Source organism: Macaca nemestrina, chromosome 1 (assembly GCF_043159975.1).
Source record: "Macaca nemestrina isolate mMacNem1 chromosome 1, mMacNem.hap1, whole genome shotgun sequence".
NCBI lineage: Eukaryota > Metazoa > Chordata > Mammalia > Primates > Cercopithecidae > Macaca > Macaca nemestrina.
In genome coordinates this window covers 178,973,703-178,981,753 of record NC_092125.1, presented here as the reverse complement: position 1 = coordinate 178,981,753, position 8,051 = coordinate 178,973,703, and the positions used below count along the sequence as shown (strand labels likewise).

At 46.5% G+C, this 8,051-nt stretch overlaps 1 protein-coding gene across 2 annotated transcripts in view; it reads left to right on the top strand.

The window, feature by feature from the left end:
• Nucleotides 1-4,978: 4,978 nt before the first annotated feature.
• Nucleotides 4,979-8,051, top strand: part of LOC105495109 (maestro heat like repeat family member 7) — a 70,994-nt gene continuing 67,921 nt past the window's right edge. The window contains exon 1 of one of the 2 annotated variants that reach the window (XM_011764320.3): nucleotides 4,979-5,162. The gene's annotated coding sequence lies outside the window, so the exon portion shown is untranslated. The remainder of the gene's footprint in view (nucleotides 5,163-8,051) is intronic. The other variant, XM_011764321.3, reaches the window with a different exon arrangement.

The following is an 8,051-nucleotide window of genomic DNA, read 5'->3' as shown; positions in this document are numbered from 1 at the left end:
GGCATGAACCCCCATGCCCAGCCTGTTTTTTGATTTTTTTGAGACAGTGTCTTGCTCTGTCATCTAGGCTGGAGTGCAATGATGCGATCATGGCTCATTGCAGCCTTGAACTCCTGGGCTCAAGCGATTCTCCTGCCACAGCCTCCCAAGTAGCTAGGACTACAGCTGTGCACCACCATGCCTGGCTAATTTTTGTGTGTGCGGAGATAGGGTGTCACTATGTTGCCAGGCTGGTCTTGAACTCATGGACTCAATCTATCCTCCTGCCTAGGCCTCCCCAGAGGGGAGGGATTAAGGGCTGGGATTAAGGCATGAATTACCACACCCAGCCTGTTTAATATGTTTAAAGAAATAAAAAAAACAAGCCAGGTGTGGTGGCTCACACCTATAATCCCAGAACTTTGGGAGGCCGAGGCTGGTGGATCATTTGAGTTTAGGAGTTTGAGACCAGCCTGGCCAACATGGTGAAACCCCTTCTCTACTAAAATATGAAAATTATCCAGGCCTGGTGGCACGACCCTGTGATTTCAGCTACTCAGGAAGCTGAGGCACCAGAATTGCTTGAACATGGGAGGCGGAGGCTGCAGTGAGCTGAGATCATGCCACTGCACTCCAGCCTGGGCAATAGAGTGAGACTCTGTCTCAAAACAAACAAACAAACAAACAAACAAACAAACAGCTTTAGGCCAGGTGTGGTGGCTCACACCTATAATCCCAGCACTTTGGGAGGCCAAGGAGGACAGATCACCTGAGGTCAGGAGTTTGAGACCAGTCTGGCCAACATGGCGAAACTCCATCTCTCTCTACTAAAAATACAAAATTTAGCCAGGTATGGTGGTAGGTGCCTGTAATCACAGCCGCTTGGGAGGCTGAGGCAGGAGAATTGGTTGAACCCAGGAGGCAGAGGTTGCAGTGAGCAGAGATCGTGCCACTGCATTCCAGCCTGGGCGAGAGAGTGAGACTCTTACCTTAAAAAAAAAAAAAAAAAGAAAGAAAGATGGAAGGCTTAGTGTGTAACTCATCAGAGTTACACAGGGCAGAGAAAGAATGGGAAAAAAGAAATTTCTAGAAAATTTTTCAAAATTTCTGATCAATACCAAATATTCCAAATAGAAAAAAAGTCCATACCTATATGTGGCATAATATGATTGTAGAACACCAAAGTAAAAGATCTTATTTATTTTTTATTAAAATTAAAAAAAATTGAAACAGAATTGGGGTCTCTCCATGCTGCCCAGGCTGGTCTTGAACTCCTGGCTTCAAGCTATCCTCCCACCATGGCATCCTAAAGTGCTAGGATTACAGGCATGAGCTGCTGCATCTCGCCCAAAGTAAAAGATCTTAGAAGCGGCCAGAAAAAATAGAGTCGGGCTGGGCACGAATAGATTGATCACCAAAAAGGTGGCAGACTAACTTCTCGACAGAATCCACAGAAGCCAGAAGGCAGTGGAACATTAGCTTTGATGTACTAAAATAAGATACCACTCTAGGCTCCTACATACAGTAAAAATGTTTCGAGAATGATAATTATAATTTTTTGGCAAACAAAACTAAAGGAGTTTACTACTAAGAAACTCTTTTTTTTGAGATAGCCTCGCTCTGTTGCCCAGGCTGGAGTGGGCTGCAGTGATGCAATCTCGGCTCACTGCAACCTCGGCCTCCCGGGTTCAAGCGATTCTTGTGTCTCAGCCTCCTAAGTAGCTGGGATTACAGGTGTGTGCCACCAGGCCCAGCTACTTTTTATATTTTTAGTAGAGATAGGGTTTCACCATGTTGGCCAGGCTGGTCTCAAACTCCTGACTTCGAGTGATCTGCCCACCTTGGCCTGCTAAAGTGCTGGCATTACAGGCGTGAGCCACCATGCCTGGCCAGTCCCTGTGTTTTTCTTTTGTTTTTGGAGGTAAGTGATCCTCCTGCCTTGGATCTCCCAAAGTGCTGGGATTACAGGTGTGAACCGCTGTGCTCAGCCCATTTTTTAATTTGTTTCTTGAAGGAGGGTAGCAGTATTAATTAATTTTGGACTTTGCTAACTAAAATTTGGATGTTAAGAATAGATGTATACAGGCCAGATGCAGTGGTGCATGCTTGTAATTTTAGCACTTTCGGAGGCTGAGGTGGGAGGATTGCTTGGGCTCAAGAGTTTGAGACCAGACTGGGCAACATGGTGAAACCTTGTCTCTACAAAAAAATTTTTAAAAATTAGCCAGACATGATGGTGTGCACCTATAATCCCAGCTACTTGGGAGGCTGAGGTGGGAGGAGGTGGAGTTGAGGCTGCACTCCAACCTGGGCGACAGAGTGAGACCCTGTCTCAAAAGAGAAATAAAAAAGAATAGACATGTAATATGTAACTTCCAAACAAATGGAAAAGGAAAGAAAGGAGTATGAGAAGAAAGGCAAATTCAATAATCCAAAACAAAGTGAGAAAAGAGAAAAACAAAATGAAAAAGGAGATGTTCTGCTTGTAATAATGGCAGAGTAGCTCCTAACAGATCAATTTTCATATTGGTAAAAATTATGAGCTCTGAACAAAACAAACAAACAAGCAAACAAAAAAACCTCCTGAAGACTCTGGAAAGAGAGCAAAAACAGGGAGAACCTAAAGGGAAACCGACAGTTACAAGAAAAGAAGAAATAGCTACTGGGTGCAAAATATATTTAAAATCTCACAAACATAATATTGAAACGAAGAAGTCAGAAGAAAATAGTTTGTGCTGTATAATTCCATGTATATGAAGTATGAAAACAGGCAAACCATATTAAAAGTCAGGATAATGGTTCCCCTGATGAGGAGGAGGATAGTGATTGGAAGGGGGACGTGAGGAAGATTTCTGGGGTCCTGGTAACGTTCTATTTCTGGGTCTGGGTGCTGGTTTCATGGGTGTGCTCACTCGGTGAAAATTCATGAAAATAGACATGACATATGCAATTTTTTGCTTCAGTACAAACTTAAAAATCAAAAGGGAACAGAGACAAGAGGGACAGGCAGGCAGGGCAGACTGTGAAGGGGCCTCAATGCCAGACTAAGGAGCTGGACGTGACCCTGGCAGCAGTGGAGGACACTGAAGGTGTTAAGAGGGGAAATGAGTTGTCAGGGAAGCGGCCTCTCTGCCTAATGTGGGTGGCTCGGAGAGGGGAACACCTGCCCCATGGGACATTATTTACAGGACTGGCCAGAATCTGGGCTTTCAGTGACGAACACCTGAGCTAGGATGGAGGGTGTGAGGTTGGAGGCCAAGAGTGGATTTGGAGGTAAAATTGGAAGGACTGGCTGGGCGCAGCCGCTCAGGCCTGTGATCCCAGCACTTTGGGAGGCCGAGGCGGGTGGATAAAGAAGTCAGGAGACCAAGACCATCCTAGCTAACACAGTGAAACCCTGTCTCTACTAAAAAAATACAAAAAAATTAGCCGGGCGTGGTGGTGGGCTCCTGTAGTCCCAGCTACTGGGGAGGCTGAGGCAGGAGAATGGCATGAACCTGGGAGGCGGAGCTTGCAGTGAGCCAAGATCGCGCCATTGTACTCCAGCCTGGGCAACAGAGCGAGACTCCGTCTCAAAAAAAAAAAAATATTGGAAGGACTTGGGAGTTTACATGCAGGAGGCCAGGGAAGAAGAGGGAGGAGTCAAAAACGATCCTTGGGAGAGGCTTGTCACTGGAGCTAAAGAGTGAGGGAGGGGACGCTGGAGGAAGAAGCAAGTTTAAAGGAAGAATTTTTTTTTTTTTAACAGGGTTTTGCTCTGTAGCCCAGGCTGTAGTGCAGTGGCACCATCACGACTCACAGTAGCCTCGATCTCTCAGGCGCTGGTGATTTCCCTCACTTCAGCCTGCTAAGTAGCTGGGACTACAGGCGCATGCCACCATACCTGGTTGAATTTTAAAAAATTTTTATTTTTACTAGAGATGAAGTCTCACTGTGTTGCCCAGGCTGGTCTTGAACTCCTGGGCTCAGGTGATCCTCCTACCTCAGCCTCCCAAATTGCTGAAATTATAGGCATGAGCCACTGCACCCAGCCAAAGGAAGGATTTTTGCTGGGGAAGGAGAAAATGAAGGAGGAATCCTCAGTGACACAAGGCCTCCGAAGCAGCGGAAGGAAACTAGGGGTACAGGGATCCTCCTGCTCAGATGTGGACGGCAGAGGAGAAGAGCAGAAAAGGTGAAATCCGAGGTGGACTGGAGGGAATTCAGGAGAGCCCATCAGCTGCTCGCTAATGAGAAGTCGCGGTCGAGTGTGGGGAGTGAGTCTGATGAAGCTGACTTCTAGGCAGCTTGCCTGAGAACAGGTTATGCAATGTATCTAAGGACATCCTGACCTGGGGGAACAGGAAGACAGGAAGACTCCGTTATCATTTTGTAAATGGTGCCCAGGGAAGTTTCTATTAATATCTAGTCTCCAATCATCTTAATTAGCTGAGCTATTGCTTATCATTAAAAAGATTTTCTTTAGAAAGACAGCCGTAGAGTCCTGCTTTTCTTATCAAAAGATCTAGGTGACACTGCTATGCCCCGGCCCGCCCTGCCCTCATTCCTGCCCTGCTCCACACACTCTTATCGGTACCTGGAACAGGAGCCAGGGTGGGGTAGGAGAAAGATCAAGGATTTGGGTGCACAAGGACAGGCAGGCATCCCAGCTCCTGACCTTGGGCCAATATTTTCTCACTATGGGTCTCAGTTGCCTCGTCACAGGCCACCTGATTTCAAAGCCCTTGTCACCCTGAAATAAACAGAGGTCCAAGGTCATATGGCGAGGGCTTTTATGGGAAGACTTGAATTCTGGATGAGAAACTCAGTGTTTATTAGCAGTGAAGTCCTTTCCGGGAGGCTGAAGAGGGTCTCAGGGCAGGTTGTTGTTTGAAAGGACCGCATCCCTTCTCCCACTGTATAGGTGGCAGCAGGGGTCTCATTGGCTGAGGGACTTCTGGGTCATGGTGACCTCATAAAGCCCAGAACACTGGCCTGGGCTGGGGAAGCCTAGGTAAGCTGAGGGGCAGCTCTAGGAAAGCCCTGGGGGTGGCGGCAGCCTCCACAGCCTCCACAAGGGACTTACCACCTTCCCCCACCTCTGGGTAAAAGCCTCCTGCTCTGGTTGTATTTCCACAGTTAGAACTTCATACCTTTGGCTTAGAGCTGAATTTTCTGTTACCATGTGGATGCTCCAGGTGGAGGTAACACATTGAACTCTACATGAGCAGCTCAAGGCTCACAGAGCAAGTTTAGGCTCTCAGGTCCTGACAGTGTAGTGGCTGGGAGTTGGGGGGAGGGGAAGGGGAGGGAGTGAAAAGAAGCAGGGAGGGAATGCCATAGATCTGGGGAAAGAAGAGGCTTGGAGCCTGGAAACCAAACTTTGTCTTTTTTCCAAGCCTCACCAACCTGCCCTCACCCAGAGGGAGGAAGGGATGGTAGGGATGAACATTTATTGAGGGCTTTCTGTGGGCCGGGCCCTGCGATCATCACTTTATGTGGCTATCCCACCTGGAATATTAAGATAGAGGCTTAGAGTGGTGAGGGCATCTGTCCAGGTTCACACAGCTGGTGAGACAGAAGGTTTTGAATTCAGGTCTGCCTGACTCCAAAGCCTTGGATTTTGGCATTATAGCTGGGTATCAGGAAAGTTGCCTTGTTTTCGCTGAATTTGTCCTTTAGGATAGGGACCTAAAAGTGGCAGAGGGAATGGGGAATAAGAAACAGGAAGACACGATTCCACTAAGTGATTCATGTCTTGGGAATCTCTGTGGTATTATAGGGAAAACTGTGGGTTGAAGGAACCTGGATTTGAATCCAGCCTCTACCACTTGCTTGGGACTTAGTAGAAATCAATTTATTTTATTTTTTGAGACAGAGTCTCTCTCTGTCACCCAGACTGTAGTGCAGTGACATGAACACAGCTCACTGCAGCCTCAACCTCCCTGGCTCAAGTGACCCTCCCACCTCAGCCTCCCGAGTAGCTGGGACTACAGGTGCACACACCATGCCTGGCTAATTTTTGTATTTTTTGTAGTGACAGGATTTTGCCACGTTGTTCAGGCTGGCCTTGAATTCCTGAGCTTAAGCAATCCTCTTGCCTCAGCTTCCCAAAATGCTGGGATTACAGGTGTGAGCCATTGTGCCTGGCCAGAAATGATTTTAGATCCCTGCACAGTCTGAATTAACATGCCAGCAAATGAGATAATGATATCTCTCTTGAAGAGTTGTCATTCATTCATTCATTCATTCATTCATTCATTCATTCATCCTTCCCTCACTCCCTGAATGTCTTCTGAACCTTCCCTGTGTGCCATGTGCTATGTGCTGGGAAAATAGGGGTAACAACATAGCCAGACACTCACCAAACTCATTTTCAGAGTAGACGCATATAAGTAAACAGACTGATCCTCTGATACAGAGTGATCACATGAGGAGGGTGCCTCACCCACATATGGGGATTCCAAGAAGACTTCCTGGAGGAAGGGACATCTAATCTAAGCTGGTGTCTAGACTAGATGTTAGCTAGAGGGAGCAATTGAAGTTTAGGTGAGTAGTCTTGGGGAAGTTTATAGGAAGAGGAAAGAGTATTTGCAAAGGTCCCAAGGCAAGAGGGAGGCCAAAACATTGAGGATCCTGGGAGAAGTTGAGAGTGGTTCAAACATGTGGTGCAAGGCCAGGGAAGGGAATGAATGTAGCTGGAGAGATGGAGGGGCTAGGCCTGTGGGCTGACGACTCTGACAGAAGAAACACAGATATCAGACTTCAGATTAGGGTGTCTTCACTCCTGGCCTATCCACCAGTCATGCAAAAGTCACTTAGGAGAGGCGGGGTAGGGGAAAGCTTGATGAAAGGGTGATTCCTGGATCCCTTCAGAACTATAAAGCAGAGTCTCTGAGAGTGAGGCTTGGGAATCTATCTTTTTAAAAATATAAGCTACACCCACACCCCACCATTTGGGAACCTACAAGAAGTCGCAGAGGGGTTACAAGAGGGGAATGTCATAGTTAGACTTACATGCATTTTTATTTCATCTGAGAATGTCTTTATTTCCCTTTCATTACTCAAGGATAATTTTGCCTAAAATAGAATGTGTGGTTGAGAGTTCTTTTCTTTCAACTCTTGAAAAATGTGTGCCACCTCCTTTTGGCCTCCATAGTTTCAGATGAGAAATCTGCTGTCATTCATATTGGTCCCCCTATAGGTAAGGCTCTCAGGTTGCTTTTAATGTATATATTTTTAAAGTCTTTATTCTTCAGAAGTTTAATCATGATGTGTTTTGGCATGGATTCCTTTAGATTTATCCCATTTGAAGTTTCAGCAGTTTTCTGAATCTGTGTATTTATGTTTTTCACTAAATTTGGGGAATTTTCAGCCATGACTTGCTTGTAATGCTTTTTCAGCACTCTTTCTTTTCTCCTTCTGGAACTCTGATGATATAAACAGTATTTTCTTATTGTTCCTGAGGTTCTGTGCTTTTTTTTTTTTTGTGGGGGAGGTCTATTTTCTCTTTTCCTTTCCTTCCTTCCTTCCTTCCTTCCTTCCTTCCTTCCTTCCTTCCTTCCTTCCTTCCTTCCTTCCCTCCCTCCCTCCCTCTCTCTCTCCCTCTCTCCTTCTTTCTCTCTCTCTCTTTCCTTCTCTCCTTCTCTTTCTTTCTCTTTCTTTCCTTTCTTTTCTTTCTCTTCCCTTCCTTCCTTCCTTCCTTCCTTCCTTCCTTCCTTCCTTCCTTCCTTCCTTCCTCCCCTCCCTTCCCTTCCCTTCCCTTCCTTCCTTCCTTCCTTCCTTCCTTCCTTCCTTCCTTCCTTCCTTCCTTCCTTCCTTCCTTCCTTCCTTCCTTCCTTCCTTCCTTCCTTCTTTCTTGTTTTGCTCTGTCACCAAGTCTGGAGTGCAGTGGCACGATTTTGGCTCACTGCACCCTCTGCCTCCTGGGTTCAAGCGATTCTCCAGCCTCAGCCTCCTGAATAGCTGGGATTACAGGTGCCCCCCACCATGCCTGGATAATTTTTGTATTTTTAGTAGAGACGGGGTTTCACCATGCTGGCCAGGCTAGTCGCAAGCTCCTAACCTCAGGTGATCTGCCTGACTCAGCCTCC